Genomic DNA, 8,546 nt, shown 5'->3' on the forward strand with positions numbered 1-8,546 from the left:
TAAATAACATATGCAATGTTTAAAATAAAATAAAAATTTTCCTCCAAAGTATTTTTGAATCCTTACTGGCCGATCTATATCTTTACAATCATTAGAATCTATTAAATGTTCGTTCGCTAGTTGCACAACAACGGAAATATAATTTCCGGTTTGTCTGTGGTAGGCTGAAATATGTGCCACCAGAAACTGAATTTGAACCATTTATATTTGAATTTGAATGGCTAAACTTGAAAAATTGCATTGAAAAACTGATTTTAAATCGCAATTCAGATTCAGTTCTCAAATTCAAGTTCAAGTTACTGAGACAGACATCCGGGTAGTTGGAGGATGAAGGAAGAGCAATCGAGCGCAGATCGATAGGTAGCGTTCATTGGCGCACGTCTATGATTGGCGCACAGGACTCCTCTTGGGCCAATCAGCACCAATGTTTTGGAGCACAGTATGTTACCCGCCATGAAACAAAGTAGAAGTGCTTGCCTGAGCCTGACTTGCCGACTGGCGTGAGACCACCATGGGTCCGGCTGGGACAAATACGGTAATGACATTTTTTTACGATCTAACGATCTTATGTGTCGCTGTGTACGGCAGGTGTTAACATAATGTAAGGCCATAAACTTCAGGGCAAACCATAGCACTAGCCCTATTCATTTGAACTGAATGCATAAGTTAGCCAATTCCGTTTGACAAGAACACAAAAATAGCACATTTACACTTCGAAAGAAAGCTGGATGTTTTGTTTAATTAAATTCAATAGTGCATATGGTATTGTGGCCTATAAATATAGTGCCTATTTTATTAATATTCTGTTTTATATTGATATAGCTAGCCATTTACTTGAATAACTTTTTGCAATATATTTTCTTTGGAATATGGAAAACATCCCACTTTGTAATTTTTGATTTGGTAATATTTAAGTTATTTAAATTGTTTTATGGGTTATTAAGTTGATGTATTGTATAGCTTTTCCAACCTACTGCTGAATTTGTATATTTTTGAACTCAGAAATAGTCAATTCAGCAAGACGCCTCCTAAATTTGCTCACAAATGCAACACCTTCCCCTGGTCCTTGGCCTAGAGACTCCAAGGTGTTGTGTAGTTTCGCAACAAAGATAACAACACACACACACAGATTAACATGTATAATAAAATAATGTGATGCATCTCCTGAACACGGCATGTCATTCTAGCTTACAGGGAAGGAGTCAGGAAAGAGGGAGAGATGGCCGACCCAGTGTCCACACAGACATGACAAGGTTCTTCACTGTATTTGGTTTCTTTGTCAGACTGACATTCATCAATTTAAATTCTCAAACTATAGCTAGTGAAATGTGTATTTGTATTGTGTAATGTCAAATTAATAAATTATCATCACAGGTCTTTTCCTGCCCCTTTTGGGGCCAGGGGAAAGCGCCGGCGCGTTCAAGGGCCTTCCAACCACTCCACACCGGTCAAAGAGATAGAAGTTACATCTTATCTCTTACCCAAAATTGTTGAGTGCACTCCCAAAGGCAGTGAAGAAGTTTTCCATCTGCAAGGTCCACGCTGATACCAGAGAACTACACCCATGATGAGGTGAGGCAACAATTTATTTATTTTTTGTCATATAATGTTTGAATATAGTCCACTATCAAAACCAATGTTCGTTTGTCAATATGATGGTATGATTTACACTACCGGTCAAAAGTTTTCGATAGGTAAGATTTTTGATGTTTTTAAAAGAAGTCTCTTCTGCTCACCAAGGCTGCAATTATTTGATAAAAAATACAAAAAACCCCAGTAATATTGTGAAATATTATTATAATTTAAATCAGCTGTTTTCTATGTGAATATATAGTGAAGTGTAATTTATTCCTGTGATCATTCCTGAATTTACAGCATCATTACTCCAGTCTTCAGTGTCGCATGATCCTACAGAAATTACTCTAATATGACGCTCAAGAAACATTTATGATTATTATCCATGTTGAAAACAGTTTTTTACATTTTTATTTTAATTGAAAGTTCAAAAGAACAGAATTGATCTGAAATGAAAAGCTTTTGTAACATTAATCACTACCATTCAAACGTTTGGGGTCAGTAAGAATTTATTTCTTATTTTTGGGGGAAAGACAGTAGAAAATACTTTTATTCATCAAGGATGAGTTAAATTGATCAAAAGTTACAGTAAAGACATTTATAATGTTAGAAAAGATTCTATTTTAAATAAATGCTGTTCTTTTGAACTTTCTATTCATCATAGAATTTTGCGGGGGGGGAAATGGTACATGACTGTTTTCAACATTGAAAATAATAATTTATGTTTTTGAGCATAAAATCAGCATATTAGAATGATTTCTAAAGGATCATGTGACACTGAAAACTGATGTGTAATCAGCAACAGTAACGATGCTGAAAATTCATACATTTAAAAATATATTAAATTAGAAAACAGTCATTTTAAATTGTAATAATATTACTGTTTGTCATGTTTTTTTCATCAAATAAAGCAGCCTTGGTGAGCAGAAGAGACTTCATTTAAAAACATAAAAAATTCTTACTGATCTAAACTTTTGACCGGTAGTGTATATTACTTTTGAAGGTATGCTCAACCCTCAAAGATCTTTATCCAAAACTGGCAAGTGTGTCTGGGGGCTGGCTGATTTACAAAGGAGCTTACCCATGGCCAGTCTAATCTTGATATAAAATAATTTGAATCAATATCTTGAGTGATGAGTACTGTCACATTTCTTTTCTTGTTAAGAGGGTGGGGTTCTAGAAAACTATATATATGCTGGATATACTGGGCTAATGCTGAAGACTGCAAGTATAGGCGGAAAGGAAGGGTGTCTGGCTATATATTGCTCCGTACAGGAGGAACTAGACACTCAACCAGACTCCAGGTCCTTCTCTAGTATGCCGAAGGCAATGTGCCACTCCTGTCACACCATTGCAAATCCTAGCGCTGCATGTTGAAACATGCAAGCCTTCAGATACTTATCCACTTGTATGGATAATGTTGGGAGACCATTAAGCTTGAATACAATGTTTTAAAGGGATGCTCCACTTTTTTTGGAAATAGGCTCATTTTACCACTCGAGTTTTACCGTTTTCGAATGTATTCAGCTGATTATTTTTTTTTTTACATTTAGAAGAATATCAGTAACCAAGTCAAGTCAAGTCACATTTATTTATATAGCGCTTTTCACAATACAGATTGTATCAAAGCAGCTTCACAGTGATAACATGAAAGTAGTACAACACAGATCAATACTATTGCTAAACACTAAATAACCCCAACTGTCTCCACCTTTTCCAAAGTATATTTTTTTTCCTACTATGGAAGTCAATGAGACCAGAAACTGTCTGGTTACTGATATTCTTCTAAATATCAGAAAATCAGATGAATGGATTCGAAAACGGTAAAACCCAACTGTTTAACTCTGGGGGAGTGGTAAAATGAGCCTATTTCCTAAAAAAGTGGAGTATCCCTTTAAGAGAACAAAGAGGAGGCTCAACATTACAGTTGAATTTTGTCATAGCTTGTATAGTGGCCAGTTCCACCTGTTATGATGTGGATTTAAGGTATATTTGCAACGAGGCTGTGTCAATTAATGAACAGTTTATGCAAAAACATCTGATGAATGATGAGTAACAGCACTGCAATCATGTCACAATTTCTTTTTCAATTGTGTTATTCCTCCTGACAGCCTACGGAGGAAGGTGTGTTTTTTGTGAGGTATGTTGTGATGTGTGATGAGTGTTTATTTTTGAGGTCTCCACCTTTTAATGTTAAACAGTGATTCCAGTTGCAGACCAATCTGTGGCCATACTTTTCCTCCCGATGACCTGGAGGAACATGCAAGCGAGTGAGGAGAGAGGTAACAGAATGTCAGCACAATTTAGTCAATAAAAAATGTCAAGATTTTGTAGCATTTTAGTGAGATATGTGTGATATCCCTCCAAGCATCTGTCTTCCCACCAATGGATTATTAATGTGTTGACCGGTTGGATTTAATACTTTTAAATTGACCGAGCTGTTACTTTCTCTCAAAAAGTTTAGTTTAAAAAAGTTTCGATTAAAAAGTTTAAATGCATAAATATTCCCTGTTGGATCTGGATCAAGGAAATTTCAGTTAAGATATGCTTGCATACAGTGGGGTCCATAAGTCTGAGTCCTCAAACAATCTTTTGTTTACATGTTGCAGGGCTGGAAACTCAGGCCATATATGACAAGAAAAAAAGGAATTGTGTTTGACAATAATTTCAGTCACTGACAGTGCAGTTGCCTACGTGGTTTGCTCTGATTGGCCCACATGGTCAATTGAGTCTTCCTCTGTTCACACCATAAAATAACCTGATGAAGGTCCCAGCGACCGAAACATTGTTCTCTGATTAAACTTTATATGCAAGTTAAGACAGTATGCGCCTTCTGGTCCTCTCCTACTGTAGGTGTGCATACTCTTTTATTGTTTTATGTTCAGGAGGCTTGTGATCTTAACACAGTGTTATGCACTTATGTCCTCCTATGTTTCTACTAATTTATACGGTTTTCTTTCAGAAGTGCTGGTGAAATCTGGGCTGCAAGTCTGGCTCAAAGCGGACCACCAAACTTTGGTGCTACAGGTCCTTGTGTGATGGGCAGATACAGATTCAGTCTCTGATGCGGGGTATTCTCCCAGGTAAGAGGTCTTAAGGGTTTTAGTGCTGTAAAATGTTTGGCAACACATTTTAATCAGTGTTTTTTTTTTCTCTGTGTGTGTTTTTAAGGTCGAGTCGGCCACGGAGGCTACAATGACTGAACTGATTGAGGACATTTTGAGCTGTGGCTATAATGGACCTGTTAATGTTGAAAAGAGGGAAGAAATCCTTCGGTATAATTGTTTTTTCACTATGCTAATTTCATTTACCATTGACTACCATAGTGTGAATTTTCATTTTTGGGTGAACTAACCCTTTAAGTGTTTTTTTTAGTGCACTCAAGTACACTTCTTTTTCACCTGGGAGATGTCTTCCCAGGTGAGAAAGACATACAATTAAGTGTATTAAAAATGCATTACATTATATTTGTGTTGAACTAAAAACATATTTAAATACATTTTAATACACTTAATTGTACGTCTTTTTCACCAGGGTTTCACTGCGCTCTTTCCTGCTTCCCTGTGGCTGTTTGACAGAAGTCCAATTAACACAAAATCTTTGGAAGCAAATACAACATTGTGGCATTACATTGTGGTTTCAATCACTTCACTGTGAATGGAAGGTGGACTAAGGTGCCTGGATACAATCATGAATTATTAAAAGCCTTATAGTCCTCGGATTGGCACAGACATGACTGTCAATGATGGTGAAATGCATGTGTGAGTGTAAATAACTGACTCTTCCGAAATAATTTGAATGAGAAAGGGGATCTATGGCAAGGCGTCGAGTTTCGATGTCCTCTGTCTTCAATGGACATTCCATTTCTATCCCTAAAAATTAAGTTTCCCCAATCTTCTCAAAACTCTGGATTCTGATAGAGGGCCATGAGACTTAGACCTGAGTGCAAAAATGGAGGCTCTAGACCCTTCCAGAGCTGAGATATCAAAATTCAAAATTTCGACCCGAAAAAAAAAACGACAGTGTTACCCCTTTCGTTTTTTTTTTCATTTTCGGGCGAAAAATTAAGTTTCTCCAATCTTCTCAAAACTCTGGATTCTGATAGAAGGCCATGAGACTTTCACCTGAGTGCAAAAATGGAGGCTCTAGACCCTTCCAGAGCTGAGATATCGAAACTCAAACTTTCGACCCGAAAAAAAAAAAACGACAGTGTTACCCCTTTCGTTTTTTTTCATTTTTGGGCGAAAAATTAAGTTTCTCCAATCTTCTCAAAACTCTGGATTATGATAGAGGGCTGTGAGACTTTGACCTGAGTGCAAAAATAGAGGCTCTAGACCCTTCCAGAGCTGAGATATCAAAATTCTAAATTTGACCCAAAAAAAAAAAAACGACAGTGTTACCCCTTTCGTTTTTTTTTTTCATTTTTGGGTGAAAAATTAAGTTTCTCCAATCTTCTCAAAACTCTGGATTATGATAGAGGGCCATGAGACTTTCACCTGAGTGCAAAAATGGAGGCTCTAGACCCTTCCAGAGCTGAGATATCAAAATTCAAAATTTCGACCCGAAAAAAAAAACGACAGTGTTACCCCTTTCGTTTTTTTCATTTTTGGGTGAAAAATTAAGTTTCTCCAATCTTCTCAAAACTCTGGATTATGATAGAGGGCCATGAGACTTTCACCTGAGTGCAAAAATGGAGGCTCTAGACCCTTCCAGAGCTGAGATATCAAAATTCAAAATTTCGACCCGAAAAAAAAAACGACAGTGTTACCCCTTTCGTTTTTTTTCATTTTTGGGCGAAAAATTAAGTTTCCCCAATCTTCTCAAAACTCTGGATTCTGATAGAAGGCCATGAGACTTTCACCTGAGTGCAAAAATGGAGGCTCTAGACCCTTCAGGAGCTGAGATATCAAAATTCAAACTTTCGACCCGAAAAAAAAAACGACAGTGTTACCCCTTTCGTTTTTTTTCGTTTTCGGGCAAAAAATTAAGTTTCTCCAATCTTCTCAAAACTGGATTATGATAGAGGGCTGTGAGACTTTGACCTGAGTGCAAAAATGGAGGCTCTAGACCCTTCCAGAGCTGAGATATCGAAACTCAAACTTTCGACCCGAAAAAAAACCCACAGTGTTACCCCTTTCGTTTTTTTTTTCGTTTTCGGGCAAAAAATTAAGTTTCTCCAATCTTCTCAAAACTCTGGATTATGATAGAGGGCTGTGAGACTTTGACCTGAGTGCAAAAATGGAGGCTCTAGACCCTTCCAGAGCTGAGATATCAAAATTCTAAATTTTGACCCGAAAAAAAAACGACAGTGTTACCCCTTTCGTTTTTTTTCATTTTTGGGCGAAAAATTAAGTTTCTCCAATCTTCTCAAAACTCTGGATTATGATAGAGGGCTGTGAGACTTTGACCTGAGTGCAAAAATGGAGGCTCTAGACCCTTCCAGAGCTGAGATATCAAAATTCAAAATTTTGACCCGAAAAAAAAACGACAGTGTTACCCCTTTCGTTTTTTTTTTCGTTTTCGGGCAAAAAATTAAGTTTCTCCAATCTTCTCAAAACTCTGGATTATGATAGAGGGCTGTGAGACTTGGACCTGAGTGCAAAAATGGAGGCTCTAGACCCTTCCAGAGCTGAGCTATCGAAACTCAAACTTTCGACCAGAAAAAAAACCGGCAGTGTTACCCCTTTCGTTTTTTTTTCATTTTCGGGCAAAAAATTAAGTTTCTCCAATCTTCTCAAAACTGGATTATGATAGAGGGCTGTGAGACTTTGACCTGAGTGCAAAAATGGAGGCTCTAGACCCTTCCAGAGCTGAGATATCGAAACTCAAACTTTCGACCCGAAAAAAAACCCACAGTGTTACCCCTTTCGTTTTTTTTTTCGTTTTCGGGCAAAAAATTAAGTTTCTCCAATCTTCTCAAAACTCTGGATTATGATAGAGGGCTGTGAGACTTTGACCTGAGTGCAAAAATGGAGGCTCTAGACCCTTCCAGAGCTGAGATATCAAAATTCTAAATTTTGACCCGAAAAAAAAACGACAGTGTTACCCCTTTCGTTTTTTTTCATTTTTGGGCGAAAAATTAAGTTTCTCCAATCTTCTCAAAACTCTGGATTATGATAGAGGGCTGTGAGACTTTGACCTGAGTGCAAAAATGGAGGCTCTAGACCCTTCCAGAGCTGAGATATCAAAATTCTAAATTTTGACCCGAAAAAAAAACGACAGTGTTACCCCTTTCGTTTTTTTTTATTTTTGGGCGAAAAATTAAGTTTCTCCAATCTTCTCAAAACTCTGGATTATGATAGAGGGCTGTGAGACTTTGACCTGAGTGCAAAAATGGAGGCTCTAGACCCTTCCAGAGCTGAGATATCAAAATTCAAAATTTTGACCCGAAAAAAAAACGACAGTGTTACCCCTTTCGTTTTTTTTTTCGTTTTCGGGCAAAAAATTAAGTTTCTCCAATCTTCTCAAAACTCTGGATTATGATAGAGGGCTGTGAGACTTGGACCTGAGTGCAAAAATGGAGGCTCTAGACCCTTCCAGAGCTGAGCTATCGAAACTCAAACTTTCGACCAGAAAAAAAACCGGCAGTGTTACCCCTTTCGTTTTTTTTTCATTTTCGGGCGAAAAATTAAGTTTCTCCAATCTTCTCAAAACTCTGGATTATGATAGAGGGCCATGAGACTTTCACCTGAGTGCAAAAATGAAGGCTCTAGACCCTTCCAGAGCTGAGATATCAAAATTCAAAATTTCGACCCGAAAAAAAAACGACAGTGTTACCCCTTTCGTTTTTTTTCATTTTTGGGCGAAAAATTAAGTTTCTCCAATCTTCTCAAAACTCTGGATTATGATAGAGGGCTGTGAGACTTTGACCTGAGTGCAAAAATGGAGGCTCTAGACCCTTCCAGAGCTGAGATATCAAAATTCTAAATTTTGACCCAAAAAAAAAAAACGACAGTGTTACCCCTTTCGTT

The 8,546-nt window shown here is 37.4% G+C and overlaps 1 long non-coding RNA gene across 2 annotated transcripts; it reads left to right on the forward strand.

Moving 5' to 3' along the window:
- The first annotated feature begins 456 nt into the window (after positions 1-456).
- Positions 457-5,111, forward strand: LOC120467903 (uncharacterized). Of its 2 annotated transcripts, none has more exons than XR_016169596.1 (7): positions 457-535; positions 1,188-1,253; positions 1,375-1,572; positions 3,777-3,857; positions 4,538-4,658; positions 4,747-4,850; positions 4,951-5,111. It is a non-coding gene; the product is annotated as an uncharacterized LOC120467903 (long non-coding RNA). The 2 variants fall into 2 exon arrangements; XR_016169595.1 differs by having other exon boundaries at positions 4,538-4,602.
- Positions 5,112-8,546: the final 3,435 nt, after the last annotated feature.

Source organism: Pimephales promelas, chromosome 8 (assembly GCF_988280905.1).
Source record: "Pimephales promelas chromosome 8, fPimPro1.hap1.1, whole genome shotgun sequence".
NCBI classification, from domain to species: Eukaryota; Metazoa; Chordata; class Actinopteri; order Cypriniformes; family Leuciscidae; genus Pimephales; species Pimephales promelas.